A 17,206-nucleotide genomic window follows, 5' to 3' on the forward strand; every position below is an offset into this window, starting at 1 on the left:
GAAGCAGCGACGACGTTTCCACACTGCTTATGTACGTACTGCCGTGATACACGTGACGGAACTAAGTCATGTGAATTTAACGACGTGAAAAATGCAGACGTCGTTTTCCGGGCAATGCATCGAACAACCTCCATTTCGAATAGAATGATCTAGCGGTTCTATGGGCGTAACTCATTTTGTATGGAGAGGTTGTTCCCGGTCCAGAGATATGTCCCGCAGGCATGACAATTCGCAACTGTGGATTATTTCGCCCTCCTCTATATTCAACTGCCTCACCTTCAAGGAAACCATACTCAAATCGGTGGTCTTTAATCTCTCATATTACTGATTCTCCATCTCCTGTAACTTTGGCAACTTACTCCCCAACACCCCCATCCCCAGTGGTGTCCCTCAAGGATCCGTCCTAAGCGCACATCCTGTCTCTTCTGGCTTCTACCTCTACTATTGCTCTGGGCCTGGACAAGCCAGCTTGACTTCCTGTTGAGTGTTTCTTTGTGTTTTTTTTTTTTTTTTTTTATTGTATTTGGTTAAAAACCTTTACAAAGAAATTTTTTTCATACAAAACAGAATTCTCACCAGTTCATTTTCCCATTTTGACCATAAATCACATACATTATATATGCTACCTAAGCAAAAAGAATTTGTGCATAGCTAAACAACATTCCTACATGCATCACATACCATATAAATATTTACAGCTCATCTTATATCATTTATATCCTTTAGCTCAGATTCAATAATTATTAAAACAGATAGCAATCTTAAAATGACTTTAGTACTATCACCAAGCATGCATCGCTGCCATAGTACTTCACGCGATAGGTTTGAGTTAGAGATCATGTAGTTCCCAAACTTCGATAGTCTCAAAACTTCAAAATGTTCACAGTAGATAACTAGATGTTTAAGAGACTCGAGAGAAAACATATCCTTACAGAAACGGCAAAAACCATTGTTAGATTCTTTATCAGAGGTGCCCCATTTGCACAATCGTTCATTAGTGTGGAATACATTCAGTTTGAACCGTAGATAAATATTACGACCCATAGCAGAAGGGAACTGTGAAATATAGCCAGCTCTATCTCCCAATTTTCTTCTGAATTGGGCAAACTCGTAATACGAACGGTAGGACCCAATTCTATCAGCCTGACAGCTCCAGTAATAGCGATACAACTTTTGTTTACAACTAGGTAAACCTAGTATTAAGTCATCTTTCAGGATGCCCAAGAGAGCCATTAGATCGTTCATTTTTTCCGCATATCGGGTCAAAGATTTCATACGACCCATATGAAGAAGTTCATTAAGGTCTTCATACAGTGAATTACCAGGGGGATCCAGGATTTTTGTATAGTTATTCAGGAGTCTCCAGTTCCGTTTGGCAGATATAGGGAGGATACCTAGTTCATGACGAACAATATCATTTGGGACTGATGCCGGAAGCCCCAAAACGCTTTTCCAAATCCCACCTTGAAGTGTGTGTCTAGGATGTCGTCTATCTCATATATACACATGTCTAATATATAAAGTAGCGATGGTTCGACTTTAAGGAGGTAGAATTGGATGACAGGTAAAAGAGAAAGGCCACAGTATTTACCCATGATTATTTTCATCTGTGAAATTAGAGGTTTAGATTTCTCACATATTTTCTTTTTCCACCAGATTTTTGAGTAGGCATTCGATAAAGGATACCCTAGATATTTAATTTCATGTGTAATGGTGACCCGAGTATTTTCCATGAGCCAAGTGTATGGGCAACTCTTTTTATAACCATCCCTAAAGATGATAATTCGGGATTTGTGGTGATTGATTCTCAAGTTATGAATATTTGCATAACAGATGAAAGCATTTAGTTTATGCTGGAGACCAAATGGTGTTCTATCTAAAATAAGAATGTCATCAGCAAAACCAATATAGTTCAGTCTTGTGCTACCAATTAGGATTGGATAGATGACTTCTTTTGTCCAACATTCCTCTATATCACAAGTATACAGATTAAACAGTACGGCAGCCAGAGTACAACCTTGTTTCAATCCAATTTTCGATGGAATTTTGTCAGTTAACATACCTTCTTTATTAAGGCGCACTCTGTAGGTTGTGTCTGTATGGAGAAGCCGTATTAATGCAATCAGATAAGCCGGGAAACCCAACACCTCCATCTTCCGCCACAGGTGCTCCCTTAGCACGGTATCGAATGCTGAACTCAGATCGAGAGCTGCCATATAGACAGCACCTGTGTTATGATGTTTGGAGTTCCACTCGATGTGAGATATCAGTAAAGCATTAAGAGAGCATCCCATGTTCTGACGAAAACCAGTTTGAAATTTTGACAGGATGGCATTGGTTCTCATATAGACTTGCATTTCTTCAAGGATCAGTTGGGAGAATACCTTAGAGGATGCGTCAGTTAACGCAATCGGGCGAAAGTTACCAGGGTCATTAATAGGGCCTTTTTTATATATGGGGATGACAATAGCTGAACACCATGAACTCGGAATTGCTTGGGAAGAAAATATCACATCAAATTTGTTTTTCAAAATGATAGCCCACAAGTGGATATCCGATCGAAATAAACAAGCAGGGATGCCATCAGGTCCCATAGCCCTGGAAGGATTTAGTTTCTTAATTGCACGTGTTACATCTTCAATGCTCCAAGGGGAGCGAGTAGGTATTGTATTTTGAATTACAGTTTTAGAGTTGTTGTGGAATACTAAAGGTAACTCGTACTTCAGCCTAATGTAGTTTGCCCACTGATCCGCTGAGATGGCATTTTCTTTCAACCCCACATTATCGCCGTTAATCAGTCTCAATAAGGACCATATTTTGCGTGTATCGTTTTTCAAAATATGATAAATCATGTTCTGGTTATCTTTCACATAAAGTTGTGTTTTTAGATTTTTGACAGCAGTTTTATGTGTAGCAAGGATTGCCCTTTTATGAGAGTAGTATTGTGTTGATTCCAGAGATAACCTAGATAGATGTCGTAGTTGAGAATTCCTGAGCTTCTTTAATTTAAAGATCTCAATATCAAATTTATGTGCATGATGTTTTACATCCAGAGCCGATTTTCTTTGTTTTACTATTTGTGATAAATGGAATTCAATCCTCTTTGAGATAAATTGATCTATACATAAAGAGTCACTCTCAATCACTAATGGATTCAGATCAAGGTCATCTCTGAGTCGCTCTGATAGCTGATGACATACAAGAGGGTTCCACCTCACAGATATGCCCGCTCTGTCATTCTCAACCATTTGTAGAGAACGATTTGAGGTCAATCCCCAACCTTCGATTTTTAGATTTATCGATATCGCATTATGGTCACTAAAGCCCAAGTTTAAAACATTTACAGTGTCAATTTCCAGACAAAGATTAGATGATTTAAAAAAGTGATCAATATGTGAGTGATGTCCTCCCCTAGACCATGTATATGTGAGAGCCATCATTCCAGTGGGAATTATCTGAATATCCCAATTAAGAAAGAACTCCACCCATTTTCTCCCATTCATAGCCGATGTAGTATCTATATGGGATTGCTGGCCCGGGCCTATATTGTGGATTAAACAGGAGGAATTAAAATCACCCCCCACCACCACACCAACCTCCTCATGATGTATGAAGATACCTTCTAAGATGGAATCAAGAATATCGATGATATTATTAAGCATTATTAGCTTTCTGTTCCAGTAGATGCACATACAAATGATATGTTGATCCTGTGGAGATACAGGGAATAGTTCTATAACTAATACATTAGAATCTTTATAAACCAGTCTGGTTGGGGATTTACAGGCGTTATTTACTAAAATGGCTAGGCCCCCTGAGGGCCGACCCTTATTCCCTCGAGTAGCAGGTTGTGAGTAACAGACAAAACCTTCGACAGATAATTGAGATACATACATGGTTTCCTGTAATAAAACTATAGCAGGGATCTTATCGCTCTCGCATGAACCCCACCATCTATTAAAGTTAGCAAGCCCACAACAATTCCAAGACAAACATACAAATGATTGTTGATGATATGCCGGGCTAGGGAGATGGATTCGTCGCTGTTAATTGCGAGGCTGAATGTATGCCCGACAATGCAGCAGCCATTGCTATTATCTGTCGGACCAGATCACCACTAATTTGTTGTGGCAATGATTGCATCATTTTCTGGTCATTTGTGGATGTTAGTACCAGTGGCTTATCCAAAAAGGCCCTCGCATCTTCATCAGATTGGATCAAAAAAGGGGTTAAGCCAATGGAAACAAAGTTTTCCTTCTGTTCCCAGATAAGTTTCATAATCAATCTTGAATATAGGCCACAGGTCATCCTGTTGTTATTTTTATCTGCAGGTCTTACCCAGTCTATATCATCAGATCTCAGAGTTCGCAGGCAAGGTATTGTGTGAAAAGCTTTTAGCAGGGAAGAGCGGTTCAAGTTTTGTTTAACATTAAAATTCGGATCACTCTCCCAGCCAAGTATGTATGGAGGTTCACGTATGGACTCAAATTCATTATGAACCGTCTTATGATTGATAATAGGAGAACCTACCATTTTAGGGTTTATCATGTCCGTCAATGTCAGATTAGTATTTTCATTAGATGACTTGACTATGGGAGGTGGAATATTGGACCCCGGATCAACTATGGGGTCCTCCTTAGGTTCCTGGGATCGCAACAAGTCCCCACCCAATACACCCAACATCCAGGGTTCGTCGGAAGAACAATGGTGTGAAGTTTCCAATTTAGCCGATTGTATCTTAGAGTCCCTAGATGCGATGACATTAGTTTTCACTTTGCTAGAGGAAGTTTGTTTCTTACTTATAGGATAGAATTGAGAAAGGGACATTTGTGATCCCCCACTTATGGATTCCGGGGGATTAGAACAAGATGAATTAGATTGGCAATCAATCGGCTCCTCATTCATATGTACATTAACCTTTTTTTTTTTTTATTATTATTTATTGTCCCCTCCTTATTTTTCTCATTGTTCTTATCAGGGGGATTGATATCTAATAATACCCTTGATTCATCATTCAGCTGAGAAAGATTAATCATCTCCTCATTCTCAAAGGTGACTGGTATTACATTAGATTTCTCAACTTGTACAATCCTTGCCTGTTTTTTTATTAAGGCTAACGCTTTGGCTTTCCTTTTTTGGGCCCTTCCCGCCAGTCGCTTTTCCCTCCGGGTTAGGACTGTTATAGGCTTAGGTATCAGATCACCCACAATAGGGTCAGACATTTTCACCATTCCTATCCGGGAACAATCTCCCGCAAGATCAATTAAGTCCGTCAAATGAGAGGGACTATCAGAACCATATAATTTGTTTGTATCATCTATCAATTGATCAACGGGAGTATCTGTAATCTCTATAGACTCTTTGTTCATTTTGTCTAGGTGCTGCTCAATTTTTTGAACTGTCGTAAAAACTTTGTGCAGATCATCCACAATTACATCGGTCTGTGTACAGATCGAATTATGTGATTGAGTCTTTAGTGTAGCCGCATATGAACGCTTTATCTGTGAAGGATTGTTGAAAATACCATCAAACTGTGTGGCACTATCTACCATATCCTTTTTCTTATAGTGTCTATCCGAAAGAGCTGCTACAGCATCACATGTAAACAGGAGGCCTTCAATTCTATTAGTTTTGTTGGATAGTTCAGTAATTGCTTCTCTCATAATTCCCATTTCATAATGAGAGCGCTCATGTCCCTTGTCCAGTAAATTTAAAATTCTCGCAAGAACTGGGAAGTCTGAACTCAGTGATGGTGCATCAAGGATGATGCTCGCAGATTGAGCATCATTATTGGAAGCATCTTTATCTTTTCCATTAAGGCTCGACTGGAATTCTTGAATATCCAAATTCATTCGATCGTTGATTGCTAATTGGGCACTAATGGCCTTTGGGGAGCTCACCATAGGTTTGTTGGGAGATGCATGGGACTCAAAGTCCATTTCCCAGGGCAATTTTACATTCTCGTCACATATAGGATCAAGATTTCTTTCAGAAGGTATCATGCCTTTAGTACTCAACATAAAAACATCTTCTCTCCCCACTAGTTTCTGGTTAGCGGGCGTAGAAGGACCTAAAGATAGGCAGATGCGCTTACTTAACTCTGCTTCAATAATGGGGCCCATCATAGAACAATCCACAACATTCTCTTTGTAAGAATTATCGTAGACACTATCGGATCCCATATCATTTCTCTGTATTGATTCAGTTAAGATAATATCGTTGGGAGCACTATTATTCAAATCCTTTAGCTTGAATTTGGTGTTTCTAACAGAGATATCAGTAGAGATCTCAGCATCACTACCTACACAGTGAATCATAGCTACAGCATCAAATTTGGAAGCAATACCTATTTCTTTAACGACCATCGCTTTCTTGTCAGCTGACATATTATCACTGTCCGCTCCCACAGATGTCATATTATCGGGGTGGACCAGTGTGGCTGCACTCTCAACCAGAATATCTTGGCTCACCGGTTGAGAAGATGATTGGGACAGAGGCTCAGTGAGTTTCCGTCCGCTTCGCAAACCCTTCACCATGCTGCTGTATACAAGAAAAGAGATGGTCTATGCTAAAATATGGCCAAAACTCCTATCGTGAGCGCAACCAATTCACAACCCAATAGGGAATTAATACTTACTAAATTAGATGCAGAAGGGACATATACAAAGGCTACAGATCATTAATATATTACCACCCTTACCACCCAGCCAAACAGCTCAACAGCACTTGCAGTGCACTTCCGGGGTGCGCGCGCGGGTGCGCGTGCACCCGGGTTATGAGCACGGCAGGGAGGGGCGGGCGGATGAGTGGGAGGGGGCGTGTCTCGCTCACAAAGGATCTACGTAGAAGGAGAAAAAAAAAAAAAAAAAAGAAAAAAGAATACGTAAGTACCTAAAAGGCACTCGTTTTAACATCAAAGCTAGACACAGTAGCACAGTAGCACAGTAACACCTAAGAGGAAGTCCAAACACAAAGCCCAATATCCAAGGCAGCAAGTCCAAAGTTAGGTTGTATTATGAGTATTTACTCTGGTATTTGGAGTCCGACAGCCTGTTTCGCCGCGCTACGGCAGTGTTGTTTCCTCTTGAGCATGGGCACCTTCCCAGCATAAGGAGAGACAGGAACACACCAGCAGGTCCCACAGCTCAACAGCACTTGCAGTGCACTTCCGGGGTGCGCGCACGGGTGCGTGTGCACCCGGGTTATGAGCACGGCAGGGAGGGGCGGGCAATTGAGTGGGAGGGGGCGTGTCTCGCTCACAAAGGATTCTGGTATTTGGAGTCCGACAGCCTGTTTCGCCGCGCTACGGCAGTGTTGTTTCCTCTTGAGCATGGGCACCTTCCCAGCATAAGGAGAGACAGGAACACACCAGCAGGTCCCACAGCTCAACAGCACTTGCAGTGCACTTCCGGGGTGCGCGCGCGGGTGCGCGTGCACCCGGGTTATGAGCACGGCAGGGAGGGGCGGGCGGATGAGTGGGAGGGGGCGTGTCTCGCTCACAAAGGATTCTGGTATTTGGAGTCCGACAGCCTGTTTCGCCGCGCTACGGCAGTGTTGTTTCCTCTTGAGCATGGGCACCTTCCCAGCATAAGGAGAGACAGGAACACACCAGCAGGTCCCACAGCTCAACAGCACTTGCAGTGCACTTCCGGGGTGCGCGCGCGGGTGCGCGTGCACCCGGGTTATGAGCACGGCAGGGAGGGGCGGGCGGATGAGTGGGAGGGGGCGTGTCTCGCTCACAAAGGATCTTCACAGGCTCCTCTGCCTTCACAGACTGCACTAGTTGCACACTCTCACGCCATACTCTGCTGTTTCTTTGTGTTTTATCTTCCTTTGGTGGGCCCACCCCCGTGGAAAACTAACGCTCCTTCTGGTACAGTGGTGTAATCGTCGTGTTTCGTCAGGACCTACTCACGTCAGTACTGCTAGAGGTTGCAGTATTCCGTTGAGGGTGATGTCATCGGAGGCATATATAGCACGCACAGCGCCGGTTGGCCTCAGTTCTGTTTTTCCCTCCTCTTGCAGGAGAGATACCTGTAAAACACGGGTGTGACCGTAGTAAGCTTTGATAGAATGGAAGCTGTATTGGCACAGGAAATTCTACTGAGGGGTAGGATGGGAGGGCGATGAGAAATACGTGGGAGGAACATTCAATCAAAAGAACGTTACCAGTTGGTAAGTAATTAGTTCTTCGAATGGATTGTGTCCTCCTACGTATTCCTCATATTTGACAGACTCACAAAGCAGTGTTATGTTTTGTGGGAGGGAGTAGAATTGAAGTTCATACATTTTCATGGATAGCATGAAGCACTGCCTTGCCAAAAGAACCATCCTGGCCAAGGGAGTAATCCAGGGAATAATGTTTAGTGAACTTGTGTATGGAAGACCACTTTGCCGCTTCACAAATTGTTTTTACAGGTACGCTCCTCTGAAAGGCCGTAGATGTAGCCATGTCCCTGGTGGAATTAGCTCTTAAACCTCCAAGAGCGTATTTTCCTGCAAGCCTGTAACTTTCTGATATTCTGAGAATTATCCATCTAGACCACGTCTGTTTGGAGACAGCCTGACCTAGCTTGTGTCGGTTCTATGTCTTAAAATCGCGGCAAAAATGGCTGTGGTTACAAAATAGCGCAGAAAACATGCTGTGGTTTTGCTGCCACAATCATGTAAAGGATGCAGGGGACACCCCCGCAACCCCCGGACCCATTATACCATTTAAGGAGAGCGGGGGACACCCCCACAACCCCCGTTCCCCTTAAATGGTATAAAGGGGTACACCTTTACCGGGTCAAACCACAGCATTTTTGCTGCAATTATTTTTACTGGTGACATTTTTGCCGTGATTCTATTACCTGATACCCTTGTGTCCTGTATATTCGATAAAAGGTTGGTCATCAACTCGCAACTTAGACATTCTGGAGATGTAAAAGCTTAACGCTCTCCGAGGGTTCAACCTATGGAGTCTTTCCTCTTCCTTACCAAGATGAGGAGGGGGATAGAAGGAAGGTAGAACACTTTTCTGACTCAAATGAAAGTCTGAAATGATTTTGGGCAAAAAGGAGGGTTTGACCATTAAAACAACCCTGTCCTTGTGAAAGATGGTAAAGGGTGGCTTGGATGAAAGTGCCTGCAACTCGCTCACTCTACGAGCTGATGTCAGAGCTACCAATAGGATTGTCTTGAAGGTTAATAACCTTAACAGACATGTGTGCATAGATTCAAATGGAGCACACATCAGGGATTTTAAAACCAGATTAAGGGCCCAAACCGTAACCTGGAAAGGAGATGGAGGGGGCACATTAGTGAGCCCCTTTAGGAATTGAGTCACCAGTGGATTTTTGAAATAGGAACATTCCTCTTACGAGTGCTTAAAGATGGACAGCGCTGCCAAGTAGTCTTTAATGGTACCCATCTGATGGCCCAGATTAGCTAAGGATAGAAGAAAGGATAAAACATCCGGAGTCTTACATAGAAAAGGATCAACATTATTTTCTCTCCACCAGTTGCAAAACATATTCCAATGGCAAGGGTACAAAGACTTTGTTGCTGGTCTTCTGGCCAAAAGCAACACCTCCATAACATCACCCGGGAGGTCCCAAACCTTGTATCCCAGCCTTTCAGATGCCAAGCTTGAAGGTTGAGAGTCTTGACCTCAGGATGGAGAACCCGACCCCCCTCTTGCGAGAGAACGTCCTCTCTTTGTGGAAGATGCATCGGAGGACAGATGGACATGTCCAGACGGTCCGGGTACCACTTCCTCCTGGCCCAATCCAGAGCAATTAGGATCATGTTTCTCCCGAACCTTCTCAACATCCTGATTACATGAGCGATGACGGGGCCTGGAGGAAACACGTACAGGAGTTGAAACTCCCAGTCCACTACGAACGCGTCTCCTACGGCTCCTCTTGGGGGAAATTCCCCGGAGCAATATCTTTTGCACTTCCGGTTGACCTCGATCACGAACAGATCTATCCGAGGGGTTCCCCAAAGGGTGATCTCTTGAAGGACTTCCCGAGCTAGTTCCCACTCGTGGGAGAGTGTCCTCTGCCTGCTTAGAGCATCCACCGCTATGTTCTCCTGTCTGGCTAGGTGAACTGCTGATAGGGAGATTCCTTCTTGAATTGCCCAGTAATAGAGCTGCATTGCCTTTCTGCACAGTGGTAGTGACCCTACACCTCCTCTTTTGTTGAAGTAGTAAATGGCCAGTGTGTTATCCGTCATTATCAGGACATTCTTTCCATGTACAGAGGGCAGAAGGACCTTCAGCGCGAGTCTGGTTGCCCTCAGCTCCAAAAGATTCATATGTAGTTTGGACACCGATGGAGACTAACGACCGCTGATTGTCAGATTGTTGGCATGGGCTCCCCACCTCCGTGAGTGAGGCGTCCGTCATTACTGTAATCTCTGGCAATGGTTGCCAAAAAGGTTCTTCCTTCAGAATATTTTCCTTGCAGGCCCACCAAAGAAGATCCGGTGAGACTCTGGCTGGAATCTGAAATCGGTCCGACATCTTTCCCGAGAATTGGGACCATTGTGTTCTTAGAGCCCATTGGAGGGATCTCATTCTCAGGCGGGCCTCTGGCACCAGAAAAATGCATCAGGCCGAGCAACCTCAAAAATATCAAAGGCCGGAAGACTCTGGGCCCTCTGAAATGTGGTGACCATCTGAAGAATGTTTTGAGCCCTCACCTCGGGTGGCAAGCTCTTTCCCAAGGATGTAACTTGCACAGCCCCGATTTACTGGAACTTTTGGGAAGGTGTCATATGGGACTTCTTGTAATTGAGGGAGAAGCTCAGCCTGTGAAGCGAGTCACAGGTGACTTTGGGATGATCTAGAACTTGTTCGGGGGAAAGCACCCTCATTAGCCAATCGTCCAGGTAGGGGTAGACAAGAATCCCCACTGTCGAGATTCACTGCCACTACCATCAGCAGTTTAGTGAAAACCCTCGGGCAGAGGTCAGCCCGAATGGCAGAACTCAAAATTGATAATGGTACGACTGTGTGGCTGATTCTGATGCTCTTGGCGCAGTCTTGCAGCGCCCTCTCTGCCGAAAAAAATTATGAAGCAACTGAAGTTGGACAACAGGTGTCAAAGCTGAGGAATACGTGGGAGGACACAATCCATTTGAATGATGTATTACTGTTTTAATCTTTTTTTAATGTATGATTTTTTATTCTTTTATGGCAACTGCGAAAATAACGTTATGAAACAACAGTATATGGGGCTGCCTTCTATGAAGAATAATGTGCCCTCCTTACATTTGGCTGTAGGCAATGCTGAAGCAAACCAGTCATCAAAAGGAAAATAAGATGTCTCTTTAAGAAGACATATATTTAACCAGGATAAATGTATTACGAGGAGAGTGTATGGTGCACAGGGGAAGCCCCCTGATGTAAGCGCGCCTTGGAGAGGCGTATCAGGAGCAAGCCAGAGCATGCAACATTCAGAAAGGCGAGGAATGTCAACTTGAGATGCCGGAGGGTCGGCGAGTCCAACAACGAGGAAGCCGTTGGTAGAAGGAGAAGAAGAGTCATGTGCAAGGTGGTGGCCTGACTACGTCTGTATCGTGGTGGCGAGATGCTCAGCTAACAACGCAGCGTTAGTAGATCCCTACCGCCAGCCGCCACCGCCGAGCAATCCAACAACTTAGGAAAAATATGCATCTCTGTTTATGTTGCTGATTGGGCTCCCCTGTTCTCTTTGTTGCATGTAAGGACTCTCTCCTTGCCCTCACCACTGATATTGACTGCCAAATCTTCCTCTTCTGCTGATTTCATATTTTCTCTCCACTTGCACCCTTGCAAGCTGCCAACAACACTCCAGGCCATGCTTGCCCCCTAAATATCACTCCATATCCTCCTACCTCTCAGTTGATGGCATAGTCCCACACTTCTGAATGTTTGTCAATTTGGAGGACACCCTGCCCACCCTTCCTTCTCTCCCTTGTCCTCCTCTTTTCCAGGCTCCACCCGGCCCCATATCCTCACTATCGCACTTCTCTACTATTGCGTTCCAAATGATCAAAGAACTTGCATCTGTTACTGTGCTCTTACATCTACAGTCTCTCTATCAGCAGGCTTCCCCACAGCTGGTTAGAAGGCGGCCTCAGTCATACCGGTCTTAAAAATAATATCTATTGCTGACCACAACGCTCCCTCTTTCTACGGACCTATTCACCTCCCTAGAATCATTGAGTAGGTTACGTTTACGGTAGTGTCAACGAGCTGGAGGAAAATGCTTTGTGCGACCCCGATCCAATCTGGGTTTGCTATCCACTCTGTTCTGACCCATGTCTCCAACATTCTCATCACTCACACCTGCCACCCAACATTCAACTTGAACTCTTTGGTATATTCGTGTCATAAATCACCAATGTATCAATTGAAACGGATACGGTAACCAAAAAATGATACAATTGGTAGGGCTCTTCCGGATCCTTTTTCACACGACTTGATTGTAGGTAGGTCAAATTAGACCTTCCAAATGATACAACTCTCTGACTGATGAAACAGGCAGAGAGATGGATCACTGGAAAGGGCGTGGGTATTGTATCGGAAGTACGCCTAGGATAGATAAAGTATCATAAGAAACTGTCCCAAACTCAAATCACTATATAGTACAGTATTAGCATTAATTCAAAACACTGACCTTATGGCAAGAAACTGAAGTATTCAACAAAAGTCTCTTGAAGAAAACCAGGAGTTGAACCAACGACAAAGGAGGGGAAGATTAGTAAGGGAGACTTATCCCGAACGGCACGAGGCTCACACTAGATGCCGGGTTGGTGCACCACAGGATAGCGTCCAAAGTACTGTGCACAATCACCTTCCAATAGTTCATGAAATACTTAATTTCCCACGAAGAACAAAAATTAAAAGTTCACCTGTTAACTGTCACAGGTACCAAAGGTTCAAAGTAGTTTCAGGAAACCACGTGCAGGATTGCACGCGACAGCGTACACGCAGCCCAGGACAGCCGCGCTTGCAGACAATGTCCCCGTGGAGATTTGGCACCGGAACAGGATACACGCAGCCCAGGACAGACGCGCTTGAAGACAACGTCCGCGTGAAGATTTGGCACGCAAACAGGATACACGCAGCCCAGGACAGCCGCGCTTGCAGACAGCGTACGCGTGGAGATTTGGCACACGAACAGGTTATACGCAGCCCAGGACAGCCGCGCTTGAAGACAACGTCCACGTGAACATTTGGCACGCAAACAGGTTACACGCAGCCCAGGACAGTCGCGCTTGAAGACAACGTCCGCGTGAAGATTTGGCACGCAAACAGGATACACGCAGCCCAGGACAGCCGCACTTGCAGACAGCGTACGCGTGGAGATTTGGCACGCGAACAGGTTACACGCAGCCCAGGACAGCCGCGCTTCAAGACAGCGTCCGCATGGAGATTTGACACGCGAACAGGATACACGGCTCCAGGAAATAGCGTGTGGAGGCAAACACGCTCCAAAAGGCCAAAGAAGTTGCTGAAAGGAATGCGAGGATGCAGGTCCGGAGTTCAGCTACAAAACGCCAAAAATGAATTAATCAGAAGCAGCGACGACGTTTCCACACTGCTTATGTACGTACTGCCGTGATACACGTGACGGAACTAAGTCACGTGAATTTAACGACGTGAAAAATGCAGACGTCGTTTTCCGGGCAATGCATCGAACAACCTCCATTTCGAATAGAATGATCTAGCGGTTCTATGGGCGTAACTCATTTTGTATGGAGAGGTTGTTCCCGGTCCAGAGATATGTCCCGCAGGCATGACAATTCGCAACTGTGGATTATTTCGCCCTCCTCTATATTCAACTGCCTCACCTTCAAGGAAACCATACTCAAATCGGTGGTCTTTAATCTCTCATATTACTGATTCTCCATCTCCTGTAACTTTGGCAACTTACTCCCCAACACCCCCATCCCCAGTGGTGTCCCTCAAGGATCCGTCCTAAGCGCACATCCTGTCTCTTCTGGCTTCTACCTCTACTATTGCTCTGGGCCTGGACAAGCCAGCTTGACTTCCTGTTGAGTGTTTCTTTGTGTTTTATCTTCCTTTGGTGGGCCCACCCCCGTGAAAAACTAACGCTCCTTCTGGTACAGTGGTGTAATCGTCGTGTTTCGTCAGGACCTACTCACGTCAGTACTGCTAGAGGTTGCAGTATTGCAATCCAACATGTGGGTGTGGGAAGGAGTGATGGGGAAAATATTGGAATCAGGATTCTGTGGTCTAGAATGTACGTCCTCATCCCCAAGAGAAGAATCCTCCCCTGAAAGGTCCTCCTGCATGTTACCCCCCCTAGGGGGACAGTTGGCTAGCAGCTGCACCACCCTAGCCTTACAGAGAAGGGCTCCCGCTTGGGGAGAAGAGACATCATTCCACGATTCATCACAGTGAGTTCTGGAATACGGAGGAGGTCAGATGGAGTTACTGGGCGGCTGCTGCCGCATACTGGGGCTGTCGTGTGGATATTTATTGTATTTGTTGGCAGCGCCCAGACGGTATCATGGCACTAGTACATATCAGGTACAGATGAAAGTAACAGTCAGCTTACATCAAAGCGGATACAAACGGAATGTTAGTCGGGTCAGTCGGTAGTTTGAGAGGGCCTCAATTGTATTTGTTAAACAACCAGGTTTTAGGTGCTTTCTGAAAGTTAGGTAAGAAGATTCTTCTTTGATGCAAGGAGGTAAGGCATTCCACATAGTGGGAGCAGCAACCAGAAAGCTAGACTCCACCCCCTGCTTGCTTTATATTGTATCTGGGGGTAATAAGAACCAGGGTGGAGAAAGAACATAGGCAGCGCACGCCTGTCTTTCTGGAGATACGTCGGTTTAGGAAGGAGGATGCTGCATTATGGATGCAACAATGAGTAATGGATAAGATTTTGAATTCAATCCAGGCTTTTACCTATAACCTGTGGACATCACGGGCGTCTCAGGAGGACAGCTCAGGGGCAATGCGCTCACCTTGGAAGCAAGCCGATGCGGAGCAACACAGGTTCGATCCCCGGGTCCGCGCTTAGAAACCTCTGGTTATTAAGCGTGTTATAAATAACCAATTACAATCACACCTGGCTTGATAGATGTGATCAGTGTGTTTTATACCCCGGAAGCAAAGAGGGAATTGTTTTGAATCAGTTATAATTTGGAGATATTCTTGGTGGAGGTATCAGGGAGTAGAGCATTGCAGTAGTCCAATGTAATGGCAATGATGGCTCTGGCCAAGGTAAGGCAATTGTGTGGAGACAGGAATTTTCTACTTCGGTTAATAAGCTTGGTGGAGTACGTTGCAGATGAGGCAAGGGCATTAACATGCTTGTGCATGGTTAGTTCCACATCCATGTATCCACACAAGGTTTATATGACTGGAGACAGGGGTGGGGTGGTCATTAAGGGAGAAGGATAAGAAGGCAGGGTCAAGTGACTTTAGTCAATGGGGCGGGGGGGAGTGGGGCAGGACCACAATACGATGATTTGGTCCTGTTGCATTCCCCAATGCTGAATCAGTTCTAAACTAAATTTCAACTGTTTTACATGTTACACACTTTTGTAGTTCATGTCTCATTGCTCCTTTCAGTTCCCGTAGCACAGGGAGCCCCCCTTAGTTAGGCTTGTGTAGACAGCCCTGGCAGTCTGTAGGGGACATTGACATTGGTTTGTGTTTTAGGCCACATAGTTTATGGGCCAGGTTCTTGTGAAGTGAGAGCGTTTTCTTTCCAGAGTGGGCCCTCCTCTTGGTTCTGCCCGTTGGCCCGGTCTCACATTTGCTTAATTATTTTGGGTGATATTTTTGGTGTATTAATTCTTCTGTTCTAGTATGGCTGAGAACTTTACACTCAGCTGTAATGATGAAATTCGAGCTATTATTCGTGTCCCTTCATTATTCAACCCTGCAGGGCCAAATCAAACTGCTAATACCACCTCAGGCGTAAACCTCCTCAATCTTTAAAAAAAAAAAAAAGCCTTTCGCACGGACCTCCATGGTCACTTTCTTTATGAGTACTTGAAAGCAAATACCATTCCATTGGGCCTCGTTGTCCGGATTGAACCATGTGTTTTTCTCGAAGATCAAGAATATAAAACAAACTTTAGTTAAATTGCGACTAAATGTAGTCAAGATCTTATGGTCCTCACCATCTCAACGGCATAACGTTGGGGTGCCCTTGTGCAAAAAGAATTAGACACAGCTGAACAACTGCTTCTCAATGACACCACAATTTCTAATGCTCAAGAGAAGCTTAGAGAAGTTAGTAAAAAGTTGAGGAATTTAAGCAAACCACTTTAGCTAAAAAAACTTAAAAGCTAGCAAAGGACATATGAGATTTTAAAGCGGAAACAACTTTCCCCTATTTGAACCCTAACTATTTACAAAATATCAATAGTCATCAGAACCCAGCTGGGAATACATTACAACGCAGGGTGACGTTTTCTGATAGCAGCAGTAACTCATTGAGACCGGATAATGACTATTTTTTTCCTCTGTATTTTCCACCATACCGAGGCTACCCACCTTTTTTTAGGCATTGGCCCACCGTGAGGCCCCGGCCTCGGGTGGAACGTACCACCTCAATACCAACAATGGGGCACATACCAGCGACGGCCGCGATTCCGCAGGAGAGGCAACAGACAGCCGTGGAACCGATAGGTCTCCCGATGTTCAGAAATTACAGTTCTTGCTAAAGGCTTAACCTTTATCACCAGTCGCCCCACTGACTGGTTTTGTATGCAGACTGACATCAATAAATTCTTCAGCACAATTTGGCTAAAAATATTCTTCAAGGACAATAAGACACCGGACAGTGACACAGGAGTCCGTCCACCGTCCACCTTATGCCAAAAGAAATGCATTCTCAAAGAGCTCAGGAAACTTCAAAATAAGCATATCCCTATGAGATTCAATTTATCGAATGAAGAAAGACAAGCACTTCAGTCTTTAGCTAACAAAACACAGACCGTCATCAAACCAGCAGATAAGGGAGGCGGGATAGTTGTCATGAGCTTAGACCAATAACATAATATGGTCATGGATTTACTTAATGTCCCTGGCAGCTATCGCCGTTTACAGAAAGACCCTACCAATGAACTTAGAAATACTATTCAATAGATCAGAAACTATGCGTTGCAACAAGAATGGCTCTCGGATAAGGAAGCACAATCTCTCAACACGTTTCAGGGCTCAACTCCCAGATTTGACGCCATC

The 17,206-nt window shown here is 44.7% G+C and overlaps 1 protein-coding gene across 1 annotated transcript in view; it reads right to left on the reverse strand.

The window, feature by feature from the left end:
• The window catches only part of LOC138583120 (cholesterol transporter ABCA5-like), a 3,134,767-nt gene that overhangs the window by 2,586,044 nt on the left and 531,517 nt on the right, over positions 1–17,206 (reverse strand). The gene's annotated exons all lie outside the window — the stretch shown is intronic.

Source organism: Ambystoma mexicanum, chromosome 3q, assembly GCF_040938575.1.
Source record: "Ambystoma mexicanum isolate Mex_15411 chromosome 3q, UKY_AmexF1_1, whole genome shotgun sequence".
NCBI lineage: Eukaryota > Metazoa > Chordata > Amphibia > Caudata > Ambystomatidae > Ambystoma > Ambystoma mexicanum.